Source organism: Notothenia coriiceps, unplaced genomic scaffold, assembly GCF_000735185.1.
Source record: "Notothenia coriiceps isolate Sejong01 unplaced genomic scaffold, NC01 NC01_scaffold00008836, whole genome shotgun sequence".
In the NCBI taxonomy this organism is placed as follows: domain Eukaryota; kingdom Metazoa; phylum Chordata; class Actinopteri; order Perciformes; family Nototheniidae; genus Notothenia; species Notothenia coriiceps.
Genome location: NW_011341537.1, coordinates 23,536 through 32,349, shown reverse-complemented (window position 1 = coordinate 32,349; position 8,814 = coordinate 23,536). Strand labels below are relative to the sequence as shown.

Genomic DNA, 8,814 nt, shown 5'->3' with positions numbered 1-8,814 from the left:
AAAGTGAAGAAAAATAAGAATATAAGGATTATATATCCATAACCAACAGTGGAAGAATTAAGGCTTTTGTTGTGAGAATCATTTTTTTAATCTTTTCTTAAGACTAACTTTAAAGCATCTTTTTTATGTGAAGTAATTCATTTTTTTATGCTTTTTTAATTTCCTACCTCTTCATTTAATGTTGTATCTTTTTAATTATTTTGGGTTTTTGTGAGATGAGTTTAATTTAATTTAATTTCTCTTTTCATGTAAGGCAGTTTGTACAGGCAGCTTTTAGATAAGTAAAGGACTGCTTTTAATAAACCTTGTTGAGCTGCGGAGGATCTGCAGGATGAGAGGGAAGGGAGCACTTATTTAATCTACTGAAAACTGGGAATGACTGTTTGAATGTTTTGGGCTGACCCGTAACGGCAGGCGGCCGAGCAGAAACTCAAATTCCTATTGATGAAATGTTCTGAAAGTAATACCTTCAAAATCTTTGGGGACGAGGCAGAAAGGAAAGGAAAGGAAAGCAAAGGAAAGGAATGAAATAGGGAATTAAAAGTAGGAAGCAAGCTGAAAGACAAAAAGGAAGTAGAGGAGAGGAGAGAAGTGAAGGATAGGATATAGAAAAGGAATGAAAGGGTGAAATGAAAAGCAAATATCAGATATCTCAGTATCTGTATTTCTTCTGTCTCTCGCTGTTGCCTCAAATTAATGGAAGTGCCATCAAAGTCAAAGTCAAAGTCAACTTTATTGTCAATCTCAAAATATGTTTCTACACACCGAAAGATCGAAATACTGTTTCCCACAGTCCCGAGGTATAAAATAACACATTAAAGGTCCCATGTCATGGCCAGTTCTACTGATCATAATTCCATTGTTGAGGTCCAGTAAAATAGATTTATATTGTGCAATTTTCCAAACTCACATTGGTTTCTCATACACCATCTCTGTAAAGTATGTGTATTCACTCTCTGTCCTACACGGCTTGTTGGAGCTCCTGCCCCCCCCTCCCTGTGAGCCCAGTGTCCTCTGATTGTTCGGGACGTTGCGAGGCTCGCTGCTGCGAGGAGAGGACAGGTTTCCGGGTCGGCGATACAGCGAAACTCATCCTGAGCACACACAAACACTCACAGCCGAAGTGTGGCTTGATATTGAGTAAGAAAAAGGTTTATAACGCTGTGAGAAATGGGTCTGCGGAGAGCATTTCTCCGCCATCCCAACTCGTCTATTACCAACCAGGGAGCTCTATGCAAGTCAATGGGGACTCCCTGTTAGTTAGCCAAGGGATCCTGGTGTGTGAGGTGCTCCGCGGGTTGGTCATTTGTTGTTGATTTGGGTGTTCACACTTCACAGACAACACATCCTCACTCCCAGGCCGGCCTATGTTGACGTTATGTCAAGTCCCCTGTCTCGGCTTTTTCCAACGCAAGGGGGGGGTGCCCCTTAGCGTACATTTTCAACTTTCCGGGATGTCCATAGGCTTCTATATAGCTCCCTAAACGTATGTTGTAGACGACTTGAGATCNTCCCATTGACTTCTATAGAGCTCCCTGAACGTTGGTAATAGAGGAGATGGGATCACGGAGAAATGCTCTCCTCAGATCCATTCTCACAGCGTTTATCAACCTTTTTCTAACTCAATATCAAGCCACACTTATTGTTTTCACTTCTTTATTTTAATTGAATAATGTAGGACTTTTGTTGCCGTCAGTTATGGGGAGAGGGGCTCAGAATACTGAAATCTGTATTGTATTGTATTGCGTTGGAAAAAGCCGACACAGGGGACCTTGACATAACGTCAACATAGGCCGACCTGGGAGTGAGGATGTGTTGTCACAGAACCCAGGAAGCAAACAATGGAAAAAGAGAAATCTCCAACGAGGCGTTCTGGGGCAGCATAGACAGGTCTTTTCTGTGTTAGAGTTTTACTCGCTACAGGGTGTACTTTGAGGGGTTTTGACTCTGCAGACCGTTTACATGCATAAAAACCTTCATAACACACAAGGGGACGGGTAATAACCGGAAAAGCATGACATGGGCCCTTTAAAGAACAAGGACACTCAATAATTACAAAAAAACACAAAATAACCGTTCACTTCAAAAGTAAGCAGGACATATATATAAATATTTTCCATAGCAGCGTAAAAAGTGACTGATGCTGGATTGTGTGTGTCTGTGTGTGTGTGGGGGGGTGTTAAAGTCCCGGTCCATGGGTATAGGTATAGTGCCCCTTCAATCCAACATGTGTTTAAGTGCTCGGAGGTATTTTGAATGAAGAGTTTATAATTCTGTTAATTGGTATCCAACAACCTAGAGAGCATGCGTTTACCTAAACCACATTGATTGCCATTTGTAAAGCTGTATAGACACCCCCGTTGTTCACAGCCGTCATTAAGCACACCAGCAGACCTTTTTAAATAGCCATAGACAACAGAGCAAGGGATACACATGATGATGATTGAGAGGAAGATCGAGAGTGAAAGGCGTTCTGAGAAAACAGAAATAAGCAAAGAAGGGAAGACAAAAACATTTTTGAATCTGACTCTGCATCCATCTCGCTTTCTCTGTCCCATTATCGTTCATTTCTCTCTCCGTAATAAATATCTCTCCCTCTCGATCCATCCTCCTCTCTGTTCCTCTGATCGTTCCATAAACAGTGATTGATCAGTGCAGGCAGCAGCTCACCGATCACCTCCTCCTCCATTCCTCTTTCTTCTCTCCCTCCATTACCTTTTCTTCTCTCCCTTCATTACCTCAGCTTCACGCCATAAATCTCCTCACATCCCCTCTCCCCCTTTCCTGTCCTCTCCTTTCTATTCCTCTTCGCTCCTTCGTAACCTCTTTCTTTGTTCCTTGCCGCCTTTCTCTCCTCTTCCATTTTTTGCCCTCTCCCTAGGCCTTTGATTTTGTGGTATTTCTTCTTCCTTTGGTTTCATTTTATTTATTTCAATTATGTTTCATTTCTCCGTCCTTACGTCTTTTGTCCTTTTTACCTTACCTTATTTCCCTTTTCCCTTTTCCCCTTTCCCCTTTTCCCTTTTCCCCTTTTCCCCCTTTTTCCCCTTTTCCCCTTTTCCCTTTTCCCTTTTCCCCTTTTCCCCTTTTCCCCCTTTTTTATTTTTCCCCTTTTCCCTTTTCCCCTTTTCCCTTGTCCTTTCCATTGTTCTCTCTCTTCCTGTGTGCCCTGTTATTCATTTGTTCTTTAATGTTTCCCGTTTATTCCAATCTTTCCTTCTTTCCTTTCCTATGTGTTCTCTATTCTTGTCTTGTCTCTGTTATACCGTCTCCCTTTTGATCTCACCTTCCCTCCTCTGCTCTCCTCTTACTCTCATCTTCTACTACTTTCCACCCTCTTATTTCTTTCTTCATCATAAACCTCTTTCGATTATGTTTCCTTATATGACATATCTAAACCTCCCTCTCCTTCCTCTTTTGCTGTTTCCTCCCCTCCTTGTTTTCTCCTTGAAGTCGTCACACGGCAGAACGACGGCTCTGAATTTGGTTCATCTCCTGAATGACGTGTGAGAGAAAGAGAGGGAGGGAGAGAAAGGGAGATAAAAGATCAAACTTAAGCCCTTGAGTTAAGTGATAACATCGCCCGCTTCACACACACGCAATTCCCAATTAAACACTCCAGCGCTCGACGGGATCTTATCTGATCAGCGGCTCGGCAGCTTTGGCAGCAGCGATCGATGCTCATTCACCTTCGTCGTTCACACACGCACACACACACACACACACACACACACACACACACACACACACACACACACACACACACACACACCATGTCCTAGCTTCCTGTCTCTGTGTCAGTCTTTTACTTTTTTCACCTTCTCAGTCTCCTTGTGCACTTTTCTATCCTTTAACCCTCCTTTCTCTGTCCGACTCACACATAATCTCATAACCTTCTCCTCTCTCTGTTTCTTTTCCAGTTTTCTCCCCCTCTCCTCCCCTCACACTCTCCCATAATCTCACGTCCTCTCTCTCTCTGTGCCGGGTTTCTCAGTGTGGCAGGCTAAGTAGGTCGGTGTTGACAGCTGAGCTCCACACAGACAGAGAGGAGACATTATTTCTGCTCTGTGTGGGCTTCCATACAAACACTCACTCACTGTTAGTGGCTCAACCTCACTGCGCTCAGTGTTCAGATCTATCGGCTAAATCCATCAAAACCAGAGGACACTATGAACTGGATAGCAGGTCCTGTGTGGCTCCTTGTCAGTTTCAAGTCTGCAGGTTTTACACCCGTGTAAAATGTAGCTGGGACCTAACAACACATGTCGTGGCCTGTAAGGAGTTTAATGTGTACTCCAATGTTGCATACAATGTGTTATCGGGCTCTAAATTCAGCAACGGCTGCTCAAACTCAAAGAGGGATCCCATCTCCACCCACAATCGTTTTTTCTTGGTCCACCAGAATTTCTTTAAGTGATTAGTAATTGATTTTATAAAAGAGTTTTTTATGTTGAATTACTTATGTCAATAAACGTTTTCAGGGAAACATAAGATAAGTGGTGCTTTAACAAAGTCAATGACAACTTTATTGTCAATCTTTCGGTTTGTGTGTACAGACAGAGAGATCGAAATACGGTTTCCCACAACATGATCCTCTCACAATTCTGATGGTCTGTGGATAAAATCAATTATTCGATAAATAAATAAAGTCGTTTAAGTTGTATAACTAATGCTGTTTCTAGGTTCAGATGCTTGGCTTAGTCCACTCTGGGCGACTGTGGCTTCGATGTAGTGTGGTGGTCGTTCTGGGTTTCGGTCAACACGTCGATGTGTCTTTGGGCAATGTACTTAACCCCAAAGTTCTCCCGATGGACAGTGTGTGAATGTGTGTGCATGTACAAACAAATAGTTCCCTTGAGTATGTGGGACCTTGCATTGCAGCCCCTGCCTCTGTATGAATGGGTGTCAATCGGTGAATGCTGACTTGTTTGTAAAAGTGCTGTGAGGGGTCATAAAGACCGCTCAAGAGCTGTACAAATGCACTCCATTACCGTTACTGCCATGTCGTTCACTTTCAACACTTGTGCAGAGTGGGTATTTTGCCGCTGTTAGCTAGCTAGCAAATTTGTAACATTATCCTGTTCTGTCATCATTACAGAATATTTAATTAACCCAATCAAATAAATAGTGGCTTAGTCTCAAAAACAGAATAGTGATCCCCTTTTATTAATAAGAGAAATAACTAATCTAGAACAAATCAGCAAATTAAATAAAGTTAAAAGTGTTTAAACACCAAACGCACTCTGGTGGTGGAACCAAATAGCCTATATTATTTATTCAACTTGTTAAATTGTATGACAACGCATTTAGTTTGTTATGTGTGTGTGTGTGTGTGTATTTATATTAGTAAATGCAAATGTGTGTTAATGTGCATCTAAGGGATTAAAGATGGCTGTGTGTGTCGGCCTGATTGTAAACAATGTTCTTTTTGCATTTGTGTATGCATAGTATACACATACTGTATGTATGTATGTGTGTGTGTGTGTGTGTGTGTGTGTGTGTGTGTGTGTGTGTGTGTGTGTGTGTGTGTGTGTGTGTGTGTGTGTGTGTGTGTGTGCTGCACAGTGGAGCAGAGCCCGGGGCTGTCCTGTGTGTATTCAATGTGTTTAATTTTGAGCTTTTTGACAGCTGCATTATTCACAGACTAGCAGGAGGTTGACTATTCTAACCTCCATCCACCCACTGCAGGGGGCTTTTCATCTCCGCCGGGGGGGAACGGCTCGTGCTCTGCCATGATGCTGACACATTAGCGTATGCCTCTGTGGCTTCATTTCACCACTGCTATATTTAAATATTTACCCACTTTAAAGCTGCTTTTAAAAAAACGCTTTGCAGGTAGAAACAAACCAACCATTAAGTGAGACTAAATGCACGCATCGACCCGCTAATGAGGACTTTGTGGATTTGCCTAATTTGTCTGAATGAAATGATTTTAATATATTTGATATGCTCTGTGCACAGGAGACACACAGGAGAGAAGAAGGGAAACTTAAATGAATATAAATAGTTTTTATTGCTTATCTCTGCTTTGGTTTAAACTTACAAAATGTCTCTGGAGGTCATTGGCTCTGTTGATCCATGGTCACATTTAAGCATAATATATTATTACTACATGTATAGGGGTTTTACTGCAAGGCATTTTGGGGAAATGTATTTAAAACATGAACACAACTTATGATGAACAATCACCACTTACATTTCTGTTCCTGTGCCACCCCTTATCGTGTTCTCCTGACTGCAGGCTTTACTTTAGAGCACAGTATGTGTTTGAATGGCTAACGAGCTACAATACTACACGCATAACATGATATATGTTCACCCCCACTAATGGGTTAACATGCTAACTGCAGGTGAACTGATATTTGAAGTTACAACTGAAGGTCTGTTCACGCGCTGAGCTTTATATGCTGCAGCTAAGCACCTCTTTAGCCTGCAAACTGACTATAGCTATTAAGTTAATAGGCTAGTTAATTAAAAAAGCTATAGACCTGTGTTCATGTTTGTCTATAAGGGGTCAACTAAAGCAGGAAAGCTCTTTTTTGGTTGTGGATGAGAATCTGTGGCTCGTGGGTAATCTGTTCTGCTTTATGATTCAACATTGATGTCAATGCTTTATACAATATATAACAAGTACCTTCAAATGAATCTAAACTAAAGAAAAGGCGGCACCATCATAAAACCTTGAAGTTTCTCTCTTTTCAAGGTAGATTTGACAAAGTAGGCTATAGCTCAAAGAATTTTAACCAAAGACCGTAATGTGTGCATGTAATTGTTGTAAACCTTATTCTATAACTTCAGCTGCAGCATCAGTACATCAGAGTGATCATAGCACCCCGTAATAATAGCCCAGAGCGGGCTGCCGGTCTGAAGGAAGGAAACTCCACATCCAGCACTGCAGCACGTATTTATTTTTTGTTATTGCACAACATCTTCCAACGTGCCTCAGCCAATCAGAAGTAAGAGCCAGCACTGTGTGTTTCATAAGAGACATTTGATCATGGTGTGTGCATGTATATGTAGGCTACACACAGAGAGAAAATAAATGCCACTGATTGCCGGCGTAATAATGGGTCGGTTGAGAGTCTCTTCAGACAAGTGATGAAGGTTACAAACCTCTCTCTCTCCTCCTGTTAACTGCTAAAAGATTTGCAGGATATATTGAAATTTGCAGTGGAGTGTTTGAGTCAAGCTGATAGATCAGCGGCTCGTTAAAAGCCTGCTGCCGGTCCCAATTTATCGCCATAGAGACTGACGAGGGGGCGGGTCTGTGATCAACTGCAGGCGCACTTCTCTTTCTCTCTTTTTCTATTCCCCCCCCCCCCTGCTCTCCTCTCTCCCTCGTCGTTGGAGGATTTGCAGTAAGGGCCTGACTTTCAGCGATGTCACTGATGTTAAGACGGAGATTTATAACATCAGAAACCATAGAGATGTCATTAGTTCATTAAAGAGTAGATAAAAAATGAATCAATAGGAAATAATTGAGTGTTTCCACATTGTAACAGCCTCCTGGTGTCAACTATCCACTTCCATTATCATGTTAGTTATTATTAGTCTCATTCATTCCCCAGGGTAAGCAAATCATTAATTACTCCTGATTCGACTGTCTGTTAACTGCGTCTCGCTGTTTCTGCTGATCAATTCAAGTCACTGAGCAGTAATGACTAAGAAAATGGTGGCCTGAGAATTGAGGCTTTAGCAGTAAAATTAATTATAATCCTGATTGTAATCATTATTATACAAGTATTGGACAGTGTGTTAAAAGCAACAACAAATATGGTTAATACAGTAACAGCCCTAAACAGCTAATAAGTCATAGTAGCAACTTATGAATGTATAGCCACGCCCTAAAGCATTCAGTCCATTTTCCTCTACTTTACTCAAAATGTACAAAGACTTGAATCTAGCCATTAGAGACCATAAACTCCTTAGGAAGATGATTACTGATGTATTAAATCAAGTAAGAAGTCGGATCATTTTCTCATTGACTTCTATACTATCAGTCTTATTTTGGCAACCACTGCAGATAGAAAAGAATGGCCATTTGAAAGAATGTACGTTTTAGGCACTTCAGCCACCAAGGTACTTTTAGACATTTGAACAAGCGCTGTAGAAAACAGTGAAGTAATACTCTTATTACCACTGCTACAGATATAACCTCCTCTGCCACAGCCCCTCACAATGTTTCACTCATCTGCCTCTGTATTGTTTGCTCAGATCTTCAAACCTCCACTTCAATATGCCAATTGTCTTGTTTTCCCCTCGGCCTCGTCCTCTCAGCAGAACTTAGATTAAAGTTTTCAATCCCTTTCAACAAGAGAAACAACAATTTAAACCTCAAACTGGTTCAAACTGAACCATCTCAACCGTCAGGTTTTTAGAGCAAAGGGACACACATTGCGCTGGAAGAAGTATTAGGACCCTTTTATCAACAAGTCAACTCAAGATCTCAGATATATTTAGTGAAATAAAACCTTCGGAATATTTCCCTGGAAAAGTACACATCCCTCACATTTTGGACAGTCAAATTACTCAGTTTCACTTCCTCACTTATCTGGAATTACACTGTAAATGGGCCGTACATGGTAAACGGACTGTATTTATATAGCGCTTTATCCAGTCTTTAAGACCCCTCAAAGCGCTTTACATGCTACATGTCATTCACCCATTCGCACCCATTCGAGCAGTGTACCTTACTCTAGGACCTAACATTCACATTTACCTCTTTCACTCCAACGCAACTCCGGTTCAAGCTCCGTGCTAGAGCTTTTCAGGTTCAGAACCGGTTCTTCGGTTTAGCTCCGGCTCTTTTCACAC

At 41.5% G+C, this 8,814-nt stretch overlaps 1 protein-coding gene across 1 annotated transcript in view; it reads left to right on the top strand.

The window, feature by feature from the left end:
* The first annotated feature begins 4,215 nt into the window (after positions 1-4,215).
* Positions 4,216-8,814, top strand: part of xkr7b (XK, Kell blood group complex subunit-related family, member 7b) — an 18,286-nt gene continuing 13,687 nt past the window's right edge. The window contains exon 1 of the mRNA XM_010770368.1: positions 4,216-4,221. The gene's annotated coding sequence lies outside the window, so the exon portion shown is untranslated. The remainder of the gene's footprint in view (positions 4,222-8,814) is intronic.